A 19,135-nucleotide genomic window follows, 5' to 3' on the forward strand; every position below is an offset into this window, starting at 1 on the left:
ATGTGTCTATGTAAATATGCCTGAATAAGCACAGAAGCTACATTTAATTCATGGTCCTAAGGCAGGTACTTACATGAAACAGAAAACACAAGACATAATTTCGGTGCAGTTATAATGCAACCCTTAAGCTTGTACGGTAGTGTGCGCATTACAGTTATTATTCAAAAGCAAAATCAAATATTTCAAAGGATTTCTGCAAAGATTTAGTTTAAATTCAACCCAATATAAGTGATATAAATGCTGTTAGAATTCCAGATAAATGATGTAATAGAGACAGGGAACGTAATCCAACTTTGTATTACCTTTGGGTTAGCTTGGAAAGACCACTGTTTGTCCTCTACAGTAAAATTGTGTCTACATATGATCTTGATTAAGGGAAGGAAAGGGAAAAATGAGAGAAAAGCGTGTGCTGGCTGTTGGCCAGGTGTGGACAGACTCAGGAAGTTAAGCCGGAATTCCAACAATGCGGGCAGTCGTTCGACTCTACACTGGGATGCTGCCATTTTCGCTCTCAGTACTGTTTTTGTTGCTACAAAGACGAGGCGGTTAGATGGCCATGAATACATTTCAGCTCTGAATTTGCATTGTAAACTCAGACTGATTTCTGAAGGGAACCAGTGTCAAGAGTAAGCAGACAAAAAAACAGGGTTCTTTCTCACATTCTGAGTCTGATTCCTGCAGAGAGAGATCATTTTCTCAGGCTGTTTGAGCACAGTCATGACAATAATAAATGCCTACCATGGCAGAATGAATAATGTCTCAGCTAAAAATGTACATCATAGCCAAAGGAGGAACCTGGCATGTAATTACACCAGTGTTATAAATAGCATCCTGTGCAAAACAGTATCAATCAGCTTAATCTAAAATGACATTGTAAATGAAGCACATGGTTTCAGTTTGAGACATTTTCTGTCTATGACTCTGTGTTTCTGATTTAATTGGGCCTGAATTCAATTAGTTTTAGTTGAACTGAAAACGCCTTGAGGACAGCCCTGGAGGACAATAGTAAGCTGAGAATGGCAGGGTGTAATAATGTGTTTTTAATCAGGCACAGTTTTGGAAAAAGACTCCAGCTAAAGTGTTATTTTGAATTCGTAATCAAAGTGGATCAGTCACAAAGGGGAGCTCCATTAATCTGGTTGACTCCCGATGGCAGGAGTGTTGTTTTGATGAGGATTTTCCCTCCAGCCTCTCTTCTGTTCTCAAGGATTTTTCTGTTGTTCATCTTTTATTTCAGAGCTGTAATGACAGTCTGCAGTGCATCTATCAGCCGACAGCCTTTAAAAATCTCTGAAGTCTGCTTCACTGATGCACTCAGTCTCTGAGGAGCCTTTCATGTGGGCTCTGTGTCTTTTGAAACAGTCCTCTCCAGCTCTTTTTAATAACTTCTATAGGAGACAGCTCAGGTGTTTCTGCCTTAAGTGGGTTGTATTTTTTGCAGCCTTGAAGAGTCTACCTTGTCCAGATATTAACTTTTCATTTTCTGGTTGTGTTCATGTGGCCATTTGGGCTTTGTCTGCTGCCCATTAAACTCTAGAGGGGATCTGGCTGCAGATGAAACACAGCTGTTGACATCAAAACTGGCAAGTGAGAAACATTTGTGCTTTATCAGTGAGCTGACAAATTGGGCATTGCAGAGATGGGGGATAGATTATTCTGACATGCGCCTGGGTCTGGAGAGCCTGGCTGAAATAAACAGCTCTCTTTCCTCTTTCCTCTTCTTCTGTGACGGCTGGATGAAGAGATGGTGGTTATACTGATGGTTAGAGGGGGTCTCCCAAACCACAGAGCAGAAAGAAAAACACGGGGAAGAAAAACAATCCCATCTGACATCATAGGGAAGGCTGCCGCTGAAATTTAGGTCAGGATATAGCCTGCCTGAAGTGTGCCAGATAGTTGGATGGCAAAGCCAGGAAGCCATTGCCTCATCCAAGTAGAATGACATAATAGAAAATCATAATTGTACAACATAAAATATAATCAAGCTAATAACATTAGCCTGTCAAAACCTGGATTACAAAGTAGCCGGTTTCTTTCTTTAATGAGTCCTGCTGCTGACTGACTTTAATACCTCACCCTGACTGAGAGAGCTGCAGTGCGGGTGGCTGCGAGGCTGACAGAGAGGTTTCAGACCATTAAGAGGGCAATGGCTTCAACAGAGTCATCAACTATGCACACAGCATGATATGTTGTGACCTCCCAAATACTATCCTTCAATGTTAAGTCACTGTATTCACAGCTTGTACTTCTCCACGGGCATCAAGCAGCACAGATGTAGACTTCCTGCAGGGTCAGCGCTTAAACTGACCCCCCTTTTGAAATCTCAGACCAGAGCAGGACGGGAGGGAGAGAGAAAACAGAGGGGATTGTCTTTATAGCTGTACTGTGAGATGGACAATACTGCTTGTTGATAAAATGTGTGCCAAACCATGGATTTGGTAATTCAGGGGATGTGAAACCTGAACAATATAGATGACAGATTGTATTTGTTTCATCTATCACTCTTATCTGTTCTTGAATTGTGAAATATTTGCATTCTAATGAGAACATGTACAGTGATAGAGTCAATGCAACATGCAGCCTTCATATTTGTGAAGAAAAACAATGTTTACAGGCTTTTCACTTCATCAGATTATATACGCAGCATAAACGTTTGTCATCTTGAGTTTAACCGAGATGACATGTTAAGAAATGTGGACAGGTTTTGAATAGAAATTCATATTAGACTTTAAATAATGAAGTGTAGAATGTGAGATGATACACAACAAACTAGAAACTATATTATAATTTATAAAATACATATATGATCAAACTTTAACATTTTAATTTTAAGATAATATCTGCAGTAATGTGTACAGGTTGTGTGGTGAAACAAAAATTAAACGTAAGATTAATGAGGCAAAAAAAAAAGACTATGCCACTACTGTTTCAATACACTACATCACTACATGTGTTAAAATATTAAGTCTTTGCAGAAAAGAGAATGTGCAGTGAAGGTTTTTCTTTTAAAATAATTAGATCATAAAAATAGCATTTTACTCTCAATAATATATGAAGAAACAATAGAGTGCATGTTTAAGATATATGCAAGAATGTGTAGAGACTGTGTGGACAAGGTGTGGACCATTAGGTTTGGAAAGTAGCTTAAAGATGAAAATAGAAAAAGTGGGAAATGCTACATTTTGTTTTCATGCATGACCTAAATACTACACAAGTAGAACTATAAATAAATACAATGTGTGCAGTTTAACAACTATGCACTGGAGGATTTTACAATTCTACAATGTTAGATTGAAACTAGAGTAAAAACACAAATATTACACATACATTTTAAATGTATTTGCAGCAATGTGTACAGGTAGTTTTCTTTCATGGCATTGGGTTTAATGTTTCTCCTTATTGACAATCATTGACTATTATGTGTATGAATCTTATGGGCTTTAGCAACAACATGTCTTTGTTCATGCCAATGAAGCAAATTGAACTGAATTGAATTAAACTGAATTGACTCTAACGTTACTTCACTATATATTCAATATGTGCAGATAAGCAATTGTGCAGTGTAAGGATTTTGGATAACATGCACACACTTACAGAATTTGGTAGAGACATAATTTCACAGGATAATATGAGCAGAAATGTGGGTTATGTAGGGCACTGCAAATCCTATATACTGTATGAATAACTGTGATGATTTCTGGAAAAGGTTAAGAGAAAAACAGAAACAATGGAACATATTTCTTGCCTTTGATGTTTTTTTAATGCCTTCGGAGGACCATTTGCTCTAACACTGAGTTACTATTACAGTGTGCAAAGATAAGCTGCTGTGCATTGTACGTTTTTCACATTCTTCAGACCCTACATGTGGCATACATCTTTTTCCCCCAATAATTAATAAAGAAACATTTATAAGTTATAAGTTTAATTTCCAGAAATATGCACAGGTTATGTCAGGATATTTGTATAAGACTGAAATAATGAAGACTGAAAAGTGCAGGGGAGTTTCAAGAATTATATTTCTGAAATGATCCCTTTATGAATGTTTATTTTGTTGTGGTGCTCTCTGATGACCCCTGACTCTAACACTTAGGGATGTAACGATATATCGCAAATCGGTAAAAAAACGATACAAATAAGGGTGGATTGAAATCGATTCAACATCATTTGTATCCGGATATTATTTTTAAACAGTAGAAGGAGCTATCTGCTGAGATTATTTATAACCCTGCTCCTCACGTTGATATTCAGCGTGTTTAACATTTTGAACACCTCAATATGATCCGTAGCTGTTTAATACCGTCAGTTACATACATTGTGTCATGAAGGAAAATTTGATTTAGGGGGATAAAACGTGTTTGGCATTCTTTTTGATATGGAAAACGTTCACGTTTTTTTTAATGATTAAACGATAATTGATCGTTAACATTTCCAAAGATCGATCAAGGAGAATACTTGAAATTTACATCCCTAATTTAAAGAGATTTACCTTATTTGTTTTAATATTTAATACTTTCATTTAGGAATTGTTCACTATCCATTTCTCTATAATTGTTCTGAAATTTTCCAGCAAGGTATTTTTGTATGGTGGTTTTAATTTTTACGCAAGGTACTGAAAAAAAGTGTGCAGTGGTTTTATTTGAGTAACGACACACCTTAAAAATATAAAAGGATTACTTTATTTACAAAGAAATATAAGAGAAAAAATAAATATTGCAACTGTCCATATCTGAGAATTGAAATAAAATAATAGTTATTTACATTCTGAGTTCAATCCAGTTTTCTTGAAAGTCATTAGAGAATCGTGAGTGAATCGTATCTTGTACCAAAAATCGGGATTCGAAGCGAATCGTGCGTTGAGTGTATCGTTACATCCCTATGATAAGGGCCAAAGAAAAAAAATAAAAAATAAGGTCCAATATATTTTTTTATGTTCTTGTTCTGAGAAAAAAGTCATAATTCTGAGATTGAAGTCAAAACTCTGACTTTTTTCTCAGAATACTGACTTTAATCCACTGAAAAAAAAAAAAATAAGGTCCAATATATTTTATCATTATACGGAAGAGAATTAGGGCCACTGAAAAGAAAAAAATTAAGGTTACATTTTTAAAAAAATATTATTGTTCTGAGATTAAAGTCATATTTCTGAGAAAAATGTCAGAATTCGGACTTTTTCTCCGGATTCCGACTTTAATCTCCAAATTCTGACTTTTTTCTCAGAACAAAAACATAAAAACATATCTATAGTGGACCTTTATTTTTTTTTCAGTGGCCCTAATCTTCTTCCGTACATTCCTGACTAACACTACATTCCTACTAACACTACATCCCTATATTTGTTGTGGGCATGGGAAATGTGCAGTGCTTGAGTAAAGAGGAGGGGCGAGAGAGCATGCGGACCTATGGAGAGAGAGAGGCGGTTCAGCCTTGCTTTGGTCTAAGCAGCAGCAGCAGCAGCAGTAGCGGCTTAGGGAGTAGAGCTGGACCACTGTGTTGTGCAGGAATAGACACGACAGAACTGAAAACGAAGACTAACCCTTTTTCATTTGGATTAATCACCAGGAGAGACACTGAACCGAGGAGGGGAGCTTTTAAAAGCGAGAATCGGACCGACTACCTCGGATTGGGACATTATCTTCTGTATGATAACACCGCTGAATGCTTCCTCACTGCCCCGCCGCTAAGGTGAGTTAGCTTCCATTGCTGAGTCCGTTGGTTTGGGGGGTCTGTGTGCTCTGTTGTTGGGCGACGGGGTCCGGCTATTCTTTGGAGGAGAGAAACACACATAGCAGTATTGACCTTTTCCAGGCTGCGTTCACATTAAAGCATCACGGTTTACTGGCCCCTTTGAGAGATCTGGTAGTAATGTTAAAGAACACTGCTCGCTTCCACCACTGTGCTCCTCCTAAATGTCTTTTTATCGTCAGATTGTTAATTATTTTATAAATCAGGAACACGTGCTACATGGCTAAGCTATGCTAGGCTAGCACGTAGCTAACAGCTAGCTGCGTAAGCTAGCTGTCAGAACTGCGGAGAAGCTAATCACAGTTTTACTTTACTGAATTATTCCTTCATTGATGTTTTCGTTTGAGTTAAAACAAATGCAACCCATTATTAAACTATTCTAATATAATGTCAACTTCTCCTTATGTGTCAGTAACGTTATTGTGCTGTATGCTAACCTCGCTGTGCTCAGAAGCTCCAGGTTTGTAAACAAAGCTTTATGTGAAGTTCACTTGGTCCTCTTCTTCCATAGCTCATCTAAAGTTAGCGTCGTTTGTTGTCATTTGGACTACAATTTATGAATTACAGACTGTAGTTGCTCAACAAGATTGATGTCAAGTGTGTGACACAGTCAATAGGAACGCTGAGTGAGTTAGCTCTAATGATTGGTTGTCTCACATTGATTTATTGCTTTTGTACACTAAGCAGTGTAATCGCTTTGGTGCTGAACTGTGGTATTAAACCTTAGTGCATTTGTTGTGTTTGATCTTTTACAGATGGGCTGTTTTGAGAGTTAAACTTTTTATAGATACGTTAGTTATCTAGACTCTATCACCAGTGGTTGACAAAGTACACATCTTCATTACTGAAGTCAAAGTAAAGATACTCCATATCAAATATTGCTCCAATACAAGTGAAAGTTGCTCTGTCAGATTATTACTTAAGTCAAAGTACTGAAGTACTTCCTTTTAAAAATATTAAAGAATTCAAAGTACTTCTTAAAATATCTCAAAACGTTGTATTTTCACAATACATAAATGGGTCATTCTCACGAAATCTTGGTTTCAAAGATTTCAACAAGAATCATTTAAGAAGTGAATGTGAATGTTTCATTTAACCTGTAGAAGTAAGCAAGGTGAGCTTTTAATGTTAGAAAACAATACTTATATAATCAGACAAGTGGATCCACAAGCAGTTGAAGACCTATCTGTCTAGACTTGCCTTTGTTTAATCTGTCTGCTTTTATGTCAGGTTTTTGTATTTATTTGCAATCGCTGTTTTGCCTTCTGATGTTTTTCTATTATTGTTGTTGTAAAGCACATTGTTACCTCTGTTCTTGAGAGGTGCTCTATAAATACATCTTGCTTATTTACTTACTTTGTTCACAGGTGTTGCCAAAGTCAGCACAAACTGAAAGTTCCTCACACAGGATTTGATATGAACAAACTACTTGATGAGAGACAAGACATTGAACCAAATGTGGTGTTGTCTTTAACAAACACACCAACCATGACTTGTTGTAGAAAGGTGTGGTTGTGTGTGTTTTTTTAAGTTGCTAAATCTCTACAGTCGCTTGCATGATAAGCAATTACATACATCTTTTCTACATTCAAAATTGTAACGAAGCTAAATGTATTTTGTTGGACTTTTTGGCAAAAAGAAAAAGCTTTTATTTTCTTGAATTGTGCAATGTCCCCATTCTTTGACGATTATAAAATCACTGTAGAATAATGAAACTATTGCGCTCTTTATATTTAATCTGCTGTTTAGTAACAGCACGGCTGTATTATATACACATCAGTTTGGGATTGTTTTTCTATATAGTTGATTTATGAACCTTTTGTGAAAATGGAATAAAAAAAACACAGACGTGAGACTTGTATTAAATACTCCAGTGTGATCCGTGTCAGAGGAGGTAAATGAACTTTGGTTGCATAGCAGCGACGTATCTCAAATCCAGGGAACAACAAACCACAACTGTCGTAGCTAGATATCACCATTTATAGAGTGATGTGTGTTTTTTTTGGGCTGTTGGTCAACTGCCGTGTCTGATTATGTAACACAGGGTTTCCCCCAGGAAATGGTTTGGCTGTGGTAGTAAGCCATGAACTTGACACGCCTGAACTTGTGATTCACTTGGTATTTGATGACACACAAACAAAAGACACACTAATTACATCATTTGGAGTTGGAAAGACGACAGTTCTTGCGCTCTCTTAAGGTTAATGGTTTATTACATCAAAGTTTTGAAAGTCATTTCAGGTAATACAACCCATGTCTGCTGTGCAACACTGGGAGCTGCCTTGTGATTCTAATGTTTCCTGTTGCTTTTATACTTCAAATGGCAAACTGTCACAAGGCTCCTCACTATTCAACGGTTAACAAGCATTAGTGAATACAATCAGAGCCTAATTCTCTCTGAGAGTGTAACGTTCAGAAGTAGATCTTAGACTTTTTGTTGTTTTTTTACTGCAGAGAATAGTGGGCATGTAGCCTGCAGCACCTGTGTCTTTAGATTATGCCGGTATTTCTCCTGTTCTCCAATGGAATGCATACCTAAACTTCCCCTTAATAAGTGACAGGAACATCCAATCAAATAAGGTTCCAAATAGGGAAATTGTTTTTTTAAAAGTTATATTTTTGGGCATTTTCGTCTTTAATGTATAGGTCAGCTGAAGAGAGACAGGAAATGTGGGGAGTAGAGATTGGGGGAGGACAAGCAGAGGCTGGAATCTAACCTGCGACCATAGACTGAATAAATGGACGTAGTATCCATGGCGTCACCCATCTGTTCCTGGGAGCTGTTTTAAAGCCAGTCGACGGCGGCAGCCATATTGGAAATGCGGAACTCAACCAGGCAGAGTTTGACGTAGTGTGAGCCTCCTAGCCAACAGCTTGTGTTCCCGACCAGGAGTCACGTCAGTCATGTCCTTAATTGGGCAAAAACTAGTAATCTTAATATCTTCTGAACCGTCACGTTAGAAAAAAAATCACCCCATGTACAGTGTGTGCGATTAGAGAGATTAGCTTCGTAGGGCCAAGCCGCTTTTTGAACCAGGCTGTAAACATGTTTATAAATGCTGCAAAGATCGTCTTTTTCCCATTCATGTCTATGTGGTTGCCGCTGTTTCTGCAGCCAGCCTCAAGTGGATTCTCATTGTATTGCAGTTTATAACACTTCCGCATGGGCTGCATCGTTTGTGACCGGAGGTTGCCGCTTGCCTGCGACCTCTGCTATAACCTCTGTTTATGGGGCACATGCTCAGACCACTAAGCCAAAGGCCTCCTCCGAATAGGGAAATTGTTGACCAGAGAATAAGAAAAGAGCTATGGCCAAAATACTTTGCGATAATTATTGGCATCTATACAACGATTTGGCCACCGGTTTGTGCTGCAGTCACGTTAACCAGCAGCAGGAGGAGGTGCTGCTAGTAGCGGGCACTGACTGCATCTGTCTCGATTTTTATATTGTTGTTTCTGTGACACGGCATGGCGTTTGTGTTTACATTTTACAGCCATGCTCAGTCTCTGGAAATACGTGTGTAGTGGTGTGAGATTCAGAAACGGAGAAAATCGCTGTGACGGTCGCTAATGTTTTCTTCCTCTGTTTCTTAATACGGTTAGCAAGCAGCTTTAAGATGCTCTATAGCCACTGTCTGGTGGGAATAATGTATTACAATCAGGCACCGGTAAGAACAATGAAAAATTCTACTTTTAAAACGAGAAAATATTTGCATTAACTCTTCAAATTTTACTAAGTGAACATATATTTAAGTATTCAGAAATCACCGCCCATCCCTACTATGGATCTGACCAAACCTGGTACTCTGAGTTTGGTTCATTAATCGTATGTAGACAGTGTAATTGATTTTACAAAATGAAGTAGTCAGGTGATATACTAGACCATAGTGCACAAAGACAGTTTGTGTGTTTGACAATGAAGTCTAGAGAGCACAAAGTCTGCTAATAATCCATACTAGAGTGACAGTACTGACTAGAGCTCTGTGCACTCAAAGTACAGTGTCAGCTGAGCCCTTTCTATCGTAAAGAGTGAAACGACAGTGTGGAGATATCTCTCCTCTTTCCAAAAGGGTAATGGGGGCAAAGATAATCCCGTGCTCAGCGTGGTGCCTCAGGGAGACTGTTTCACTGCTCGTTCAATTTCTGCTCGTATTATGAAACACAACACAGTTATGAAACTGTAAAGGGGTGAGCACTCGCTTGTTTTACTGTCTGTGAAAGATGAATCCCCACAGTGAATTCTTGTGGGAATGGAGAGCATGTTGCATCATCATTAATCACAAAATACCTCCATTAAAGGGAAGCCCTTCAGAGGGGTTTATGTCAGATATTGTGAACTATATGACAGCCGATGTCTGTCATTTTGAGACACTCCCTCAGGTGTTTGTCAGACACTACTCACCAGGTCTTACCTTCCTGCTACAAACCAAACAAAGAGGTATGTGAGCGTATGGAAAACATTTGGTATCGTTTTGTCTCCTCTTCAGTGATGTTGGTGTGTTGTGTTTGTGTGCTTTCCTGATGCTGGGGTTTAGCCCGGACAGACTGTTGGCTAGAAAGTTGATCTTTCCTCTTTCACTCTTCTTTTTTTCCTTTATTTGAGTTTCTAAAAAACCCCAGGGCTTTTCACCACACTGTGTTTCCCTGACAGAAAGTCCTATTATCCAAATGGATACTCCCGTTACTAGAAAGGATGTTGGTTGTATAACTTTGAAAAATATGAGTCCTAGAACCCTTAACAACCAAATACACTGTATTTTTGACAATATACTGGTTTCTCATGATTAAACATTGCATATTATTATTTTTAAAATGAAGGGTATAGTTATTACTTTTCGCCCAATCGGCAAACTGTACTGATTGAATGACAGATGTTGAAGGCTCAAAGTCTGGCCCCGGACAGCCCAACACAGTGTTGTTGGCTTTGATTTTCTAAAGCAGTGCTTCTCTTTTTCTTTTTGATGGTGTATGCCCTTTGAATTGTTATTCAGCCAGGCACCCCCTGAGCAGAGCAACATATTTACGGTGAAAGAAAGAAAGCTGGTGCGATGAGTTCTCTCCAGTATTTCCAGCTGCAGAGCTGCAATGTTTCAACCACAAATCCAATCTGCTGCTTCTTTGATTAAACACAGAAAATGGCTTTGTGTAAATGTAGACAATCTTACAAACAACGTGACTGTGAATGTGTTGTTTGAACCACTATTGACAGTTTGACTTACTGCAGCATAAATATGTTCAGTATTATGCATGAGTGATATTTCTAAAAGAACATTTCTCTTTCTGTTGTACCCCATACAGCACCCCTGTTTAAGACACAGATATGGACTGATAGAATCAACCTGAAATGTGGAAGCTGATTAGTGGTGTGGCTGTGATGCTAAATCCTCAATTGACATATTTTTGGCGGTTTTATTGTCAACAGACAGGAATTATCTGCCTTTGAGTCGGGCTGCATGATTATAGCCAAAATGGTTTTGATTAAAACTGGGATCCTGATTTACTAATTAAGATTTTTTTGTTAATTTTTGGGGACAATTTTTACTTTCTAATGTAGGGATGGGCAATGATTTTTGAATATTGGTTCACTTATTAGAAATAGAAGAGTTACTGCCAATGATTATTAAATAGTATTCTGGCTTGAAATGACCATCCCTAGTCTATTGTGTGTGTGAAAATCATCCTGTGTCTCACCAATTAACACGACTTGACTGGGACAAAAAAAATCTGCCTTGGCATTGTGCGCCCACTGTGGCCTCAAACTTTAGGTCAAATTTAGTATCAAATCCTATTAAAGCGTTCATGTTTGGAGGACGTTGACTTCAAGGCTTTTAGCTTAGCATTTATATCTGATTATGATAAGGACTGAGGCCTCTCACTGTTTATTCTTGGTATTGTTAGCTGGTTAAAGCACATTAATGCTGCTTTAAATGCTCACTCTGTCCCTCTGCTTTACTAACACACACCTCATTCTTCCGCTCCTGGTCTGCTTTGCGTCCGATGTTTATTTACCCAAAGTTTTGGACTGTGTGGGCATGCTACGTCATTATAACCATGCGGGATCACCTGTTGCCATCATGGAACCACGAGTGAAACTTCTCATTACTCATGTTGTGTTATTTGGGTGACTGTTGATGAGTATTGTGAGAGGTGCAGGCTGAGTGTGGAGAAGAGAACTAAAGGGGTAGCAAGATGTGAACAACATAAATATCAGTTAAATCAGAGTTTTAGATAGAACACAAATTGAACCGTACTAGATATTAAACAGATATTTACATCCACTGTGATCACAGTAGATAAAGAAATGATTTGTGGGAAGTGACACAGACATGGTATGTTGTGGTGCACTCCATCAACCCCCCAAAGTTAACATGCAGAAACCAAAGAGGGAAATATGAGGCAGTCACTGTGAAAAAGCCTCCCAGGCACATTCCCTCTTCCCACCCTGCTTCCCTCTCACTCAATGAGTAACAGCAGCTGTCTAGCATTTCTTGCTCACTAGTGGACTGCACCTGGTAGGTTTTGTGTGTGGAGAATGCTATCTTTGACTCAGCGTGGTACAATATTATGATCAGACACAGCTGGACAGTTGCAGCACCTCATGGTACTCACAATCAAAGTACAACTGAGCTGGACTCTCTGCCTCCTCCATGCCACTGGTTGTGGAGTTATTTATAACCGTCTCTGTATCCTTTCATACCAGGCCATGCAGAAATCATACAGACTTGCAAACAGCCATCAGCTTCATTTACCTTTTTTTTGTCAGCCTGCCAGCTTTCATTTTCATGTAGGCAGATATAAGGATGCAGTTGTCAGGGTGGGGGGTTGGGTGTATTAGGGCTTCTGGCCCCGAGGTTAATGGGGTCCACAGGTCAGACAGATTCTGCGTCTGTCACTCTGCACAGCTCAAAAGAGCAACAAGTTTTATCAGCCACTGCAGGAGTTTGTGAGGCTGCTCACAATAATTGAATTTAACAAATCAGAGGAAGACAAATCAGAGTCATGCTGCTCGTTTTCAGCATCAAACTTAATAAAAAAAAGTCTTTCACTAACTCGGGGGGGGGAACAAAGTTAATCTGTTACATCAGGAAACAACTTGGCTGTAGCTGTGTGGTAGTAAAGGTGTTTTCTTGAAGATGTCTGGTACACTTGTACCCTGAGGTGTGTAATACTTTTTACACACGCTGGAAACTCAAATCTCAGCAAGTCAATGCAACATCCTTTGCTTTCTAAGATGTAAGAGGGCTTGTTTACATCAAAGCTTTACATGTTTACTTTTGATATTATGTAAAGCTGGCTATTGACAATTCATAGCTTTACACATCTGTTTACAAGCCAGTGATGTTGATAGGTTTTCAATGTTGTGAGCCTCTGGAATGAATGGGTGGTGATTTCAGCAGGTCCGTGGATGGGTCCCCAATGAGACTTTTATTTCTTGAGAAACTGTAGTGTTAAACTGGTGTTTGAATAATATGGTTAAATTCACAGACATATTCACGTTTGTTCAACATGTGTCTGAAATTAAAAGAATGAAATTCCAAATCTTAGCATTTCTTAGATAAATACTGTCACAAAATCACAAATAAGATAGTGTTTCTGTAACAACACAAACAGCACCTCAATAAGTCAGGTGAGTACGACACTTTGGCGGCTTCTTCTAAAAAGACGGGAACACTGGTCACGGGATATGGCAGCCATCTTTGGAAATAATTTTTTCTCAGCTGCTGATGTATGTTTTGTTGCTTTTACCCGCCCCCTGTATGGTACAACATCAACAGCATGAGGAGTGGAGTGAGTTTATATAGTGGCTACTTGACTTAAGCTAAACTGGTATGTTGTGAGCTTTTCACACAGGATCACAGTAGGTTGATCTTTGCTTATAAATGTGATTCTAACACCAATTTGTCCTCCACAATGGGAGAGATGAGGTGCTTGCGTCGCTGGGACACACTGATAGTGCTTTCTTTTAGTTTCAATGTGTCAGAGGAGCAGGACGAGGACCTGGAGACATCATTGCAAGCTTATTTTGATGCACACAATGAATAAGACCGGGTGAGATGTTGAGGAAAACCTCTGTGTGAAAATCTCACTGATGAAGGTCACTCCATTGTTTGGTTCTGTGTGCAAGATAATCACTTTGCTCCAGAATAATGATACGTCTAAGGCTATGTCTTCTTTAATCCTACAATCTACTCTCACAACACTGTAGACATTCGTTCTGCTCTCTTACTAAATTGGCCTTGAGTCAGGCAACTGAACTTTACAAGTCAGGACAAAAATAAACATATTTATGAATCCTTTCTACTGAAGATTGTAATTAATCTCTTTTTTTGGTTACTTAGAGAAATAAACTGAGGGGTATAGATAGCTGGGCTGTGTCTACTCTTAAATGATCTAATTTTCTTCCTCTTATTCAAAGGTCTTGTGGGATAAGAGTGAACCAAGATATCCGTCTCTAATCTATGCTCCATCATTCTGTCACATGAGTATCATCATAGCACATCCAAGGAGCATAGATGGCACAGAATCAGCATAATGTGTGATTTTCATGATAAAGAAATGAAACAGAAAAAAAACAAGATACAACCTTCCTCTATGATAAGAGGAGATTTTGGTTGATCATAATCCAACATTGAGCAAAGATAAAAAACAAAGTGAAACGTTAAAGCACACAAACTGAAACAAACTGACCAAACATTTGATTTTGATTGATACAGAAAAATGTGAGATATCTCATTTGATGCTATTTCAGGGCACATTACTTGAACAACATCAGAAAATTGTATATAGACATTAGGTCAAAGTATTCACATATGACCAACAACAATGTGCGGGGCTGATTTTATTATTTCTTATTCTATTTATTTTATTGTGCAAGAAATGTGCTTTACAAGAAGAGGGTTACACCGTGTTCTTGAAGCCTGGAGCCAGAGTAGAAAACTATCTTTGTTCTTTTGCCAGTTTATTGCTCTTTGTTGGAATCTGAACAAAAAAATGTGTCATGTAATTAATCAAAGGTGTTTTAGAACGTGTTCATGCACTGTGGGTTCAAAAACACCTTGGTACCTTTTGCAGAGTGTCTTCATGCGGCTCTCTAATGTAAACACACTCATGCCTTTTCTAAAGCTGCTTCAATGATACTTCTTTTATTATTTATTGATGAAACCAGTTTGTTAAATTATATTAAAATGCTTCAGTGGACAAACAGAGCAGTGGAACGTTCCCTGCTGCCCTGCTGTTACTGGTCTAAAGACTTTTATTAACAGCCTCATTATACATTCCTTTTGCTTACATGTTGTTGTTTGGTGTTTATTAGAAATTAATTTAGTTATTAACTATTCATAAGGCTTACTGTTTTGACTTCCCAGGCTATGAAATGGAGTTGCTATGAAAACCAGTCAGCCATATTTAAACATACAAAAAGAGAGGCAGACAGCGGATTAGCAGAGATTAGAAATGGCTCTGTGGTAAGTTATTCACTTGACTCTGTTATGCAACACAGATGACAGGACACTGTGTGTGTGTGTGTGTGTGTGTGTGTGTGTGTGTGTGTGTGTGTGTGTGTGTGTGTGTTTGTGTTTGTGTGTGTGTGTGTTGATTTATCTCTCTGATTAGCTTACTCTTTCTACCAGGAATGTGTGTTACAGCACAGTTTGTTTTTCACGTTTTGGAGAGCGGGTTTGTGAGTGCAGCCGAGGGCACACACCTCAGGGTTGATGATCTTTCATTGGAAATATGAGTACCATGTAACAGTGAAAGGTATGACGGCCTAAGTGGAGTGTAATAACAGGTTGTGGTGTGCTCAAGCGGGATGATGGACTCCTGTCTTGACATGTGTGCTGCGTCCATGACAGTGCACTTTAGAACAAACAAGTCCTCTCTATGATGTGACGGGGAGTCTTTAACTCTCTGTACATGATTCAAAACATTGTATATCAAGTCTTGGTGCATTGTATTGCTTGTTTTCTTTGTAAATAACAGCAGCATGTATGGGCTTAAGTGTTTGCCTTCATGCATACACCCGCTCATGAACTGTACGCATACACCCCAGCTCTCTCATGCATAAATATAAGCTCTGTACGACTGCTGTCATGAGGGGCAAACAGAGGCACTCGGGTTGCATGCTGCCATACAGAAGAACATTTTCAAAGCTGCTGAATAATTAAGTAGCAGTGAGGAAGTAGGTCAGCCCAGCAGACAAGTGCACTCCTCAGTTTTATTTCCTGCTCCTCAGCATGGAGAACTGAATGTCAGGTGGGCTTTAAGAGAACAGAATAAAGAGGGATTTGTAAAAATGAGCTTCAAACATCAGAGTGATGCCGTCACATTGTGTCCTGCCGAGCTGTGGAGCGTAGGTGTAGTGTGATCTGAGAGAATCTGCAGAGTATTTCTGGGCAGAATTAAAAAATAGTCACTCTTATCATATTAATTATTCAGCCTCAATGTGTGAATGTCTTGACCCTGTAAAAAGGAATGATCTTAAGAAAACAACAACTATGGATCTCTGTACAAAACGCACAAAAAAGTGTTGAACTGAAGTGAGAACGGTTATGAAATATGTATTGAAAAGACCCAATTCAATCCTTTTAAGAGCCTGCATCAACTCACCAGGCATGATTGAAATATATAAAAACAGCCAAACACATCATGTGGCTCTGACGCATTTAAAAGACAGAAAGAGCTGAGGACTGAAGCAGCGTCACCTTAAATGACACTTAAACACAGCAGCAGTGTTTTTCTTTTTCGCTTGTTCTTGGCGATTTAGAAATATTTACAATGATAGGAAAAAGAGTTTCATGTTAAGCAAAATCCCATGATACTTCAATTTCACAGTACATATTATTTAATGATTACATATTACTATTTGGTTTGTTTTTTGGTATTGCTGAAATCAAAGTGGCTCTTTGTTTTGGTCATCTTAATGCCACATTATGACAACAACAAATCTATTCATATCATTGGCTGTCAAATTAATCTCACTTTCTCCTGCCTGAGCAAATATCCTGTGAGCAATACAACAAAAAAGCAACAACACAGTGTCACTTATTGATTTCACATAGCCTCAAAGCTATGCTGTAATAACTCATATATTTGATGACCTCATTGTACTTAATTTTCACGAGGTAAGCCATGCTTAAAAAGTTGTCATAACGAGCCAAGGTTGGAAAACATGAAAGCTCTTCTCAGAAAGTTTGAGAAAAAGCTAATTTATGATGATGATGAACAATGCAGTTACATTTTTCTTGACTGAATCATTCTTTTACTAGTTCTTCTACCATCTTTGAAAAATGTACTAATATTAAATGCTTCACTAGATGTTTTTTGAAGTAGGGAAGTGCGTGTTAAGTCAACGATACAATTAAGCGTGGTCACCCTTGGTATTCGGCAGAATAATTTTCTAGTTGGTTGAACGAATCGTTTATGCCCAAAATGCCAGTCACATGTTGTTTATAAGCTGTAGCGCTCCCATCCACCACAGCTTTGTAGTTTGATAATGACTTCTGCCATATGCTCTACTACTTGGGCATAAACTAGCACAGGTGACAGATAGCATTATGTAGCACATTGTGGTTTGCCAGTATTCATCTAGAAAGTGGAGATAAGGTTTTATGTAACGTGTTTGGTTAAACTGCCATATAAGCAATTTGAGCAATGCGTAACCAGCACAGGCATTTGGACACAAGGAGGACTGAAGGCCGGTGGTGCTAGCTCTGCTAACATAAGACACACTGGGCAAACAAATTTGACACAGTTTACCTGTACCCTTTGTAATCCTGTGTTTAGCCATAAAATGATCAGATTAGATGTTAGTTTAATCTATAGCTGGGTGATATTGAAAAAGATTAGGGATGCACCGAAAATTCGGCCACCGAAAATTGGCCCAAACCTGGCCGAAACAGAATGTTGTGATGACACAAGCAAAAACCTTGGCCAGTACGCGCTTGTCTGGATAAGGGCCAACATGTCTGCATCCGTTATTCCTTTAATTGCAGCACTAAAGAGTCTTCTAAGCAAAGAGGTTGAGACGGACCACGGAGTGAAAACAACGAAAAGTACACTCTTAAAGTCTGTCAGCACATGTTTCACTGAGATCTATGTGGACCCTCTGCACTTCAACACGACTGTACTTGATCCACGTTAAAAAGACAATTACTTGGATGTGGGATGTTATCAGGATACAATTGTTCATATTAGTCTATCGATGATTATCACGATAAATATCAAATCATTCATTTGAGTTTAAAGGGAGATTTTTGCCCCCCCGGGTGAAAGTTAAAGAAAAATGGTTTTGTTGGCTTGTGTCTGGGATTTAGCTTTCTGATAGGCTTCTTGAATCCTTCATTTTTGACAGTGCTAACAGGAAGCAGGTCTTTTGTGTAAGAGGAGATTTTAGTGAAGGTTTTGTTTGTCTATTTTTCTTTTAATGTTGGGTGGCAACTAGCGTATAAGGCACATTAGTGGGGGGCTATAATTACAGGTTTAAATATATCACATTTTTATCGAACATTTGATAAAAAATTATATCACAATAATTAATGTTATTGAATTATCACCCAGCCCTAGTTTTAACCAGTGAGAGGTTCTTAAAAGTATTGATTTTACTATAATCCAATGTTAGTGATGGTGCCAGGTATGCATCCTGCACCTCCACCTCACTATACAAAACATTAGATTACAAATAATTCATAGAGACGTAGCGCTGCCAGAGCTCCACCAGACAGTGTACTCTCACATCGAACGTCTCCCTAAAGAAGGAATCCCATTCTCTGTAAGTTTCACAAGTTTCAAACATGGCATATTCTGAAAGACAAACTTGTGAGACATATTGTCTTTTATTTATTTGACTTTCTGCACTATTTAGCCTGTTGAGAGCCTTAATGTTTCCTATCTGTCAAAGATTGGGTTACTGATAGCAGGTACATTTAAGTGTCTCTCAGTTGTCCTTTTGACTGAATAGTTGCTGCATTGTGCCTGCAAGTTTTTTTTTGTATTTTTTCTCTTGAAGAAGTTAGTAAAAAGACGTTTTATAAATGTCTTATTAAATTGGTTGTGTTGAAGCTTTTTTAACGTGCTTCCCCTGTTCAGCTTTCTTTCAGCTCTGATATTCACCAGTCCCTTCTCCCCATCACTGACACACACACACACACACACACACACACACACACACACACACACACACACACACACACACACACACACACACACACACACACACACACACACACACACACACACACACACACACACACACCAGCTTTGCTCTCTGTATAGCACAGCAGCATGTCACACCTACCTCATGCTGTTTTTTCTACCCTGCAAGTGTCTGCTCTTTTGACAGTATTCATCTGCATTACATTCTATTGAGACACCCAATAACGCAACTCTGGTTTGGAAA

General features: G+C 38.6%; 1 protein-coding gene across 4 annotated transcripts in view; it reads left to right on the top strand.

The window, feature by feature from the left end:
• Nucleotides 1–5,452: 5,452 nt before the first annotated feature.
• The window catches only part of ncor2 (nuclear receptor corepressor 2), a 118,982-nt gene continuing 105,299 nt past the window's right edge, over nt 5,453–19,135 (top strand). For 2 of the 4 annotated variants that reach the window (XM_034691409.1, XM_034691408.1), the window contains exon 1: nt 5,453–5,682. The gene's annotated coding sequence lies outside the window, so the exon portion shown is untranslated. The remainder of the gene's footprint in view (nt 5,683–19,135) is intronic. The other 2 variants (XM_034691410.1, XM_034691405.1) reach the window with 2 other exon arrangements.

This window comes from Notolabrus celidotus, chromosome 9, assembly GCF_009762535.1.
Source record: "Notolabrus celidotus isolate fNotCel1 chromosome 9, fNotCel1.pri, whole genome shotgun sequence".
Classification (NCBI taxonomy): Eukaryota; Metazoa; Chordata; class Actinopteri; order Labriformes; family Labridae; genus Notolabrus; species Notolabrus celidotus.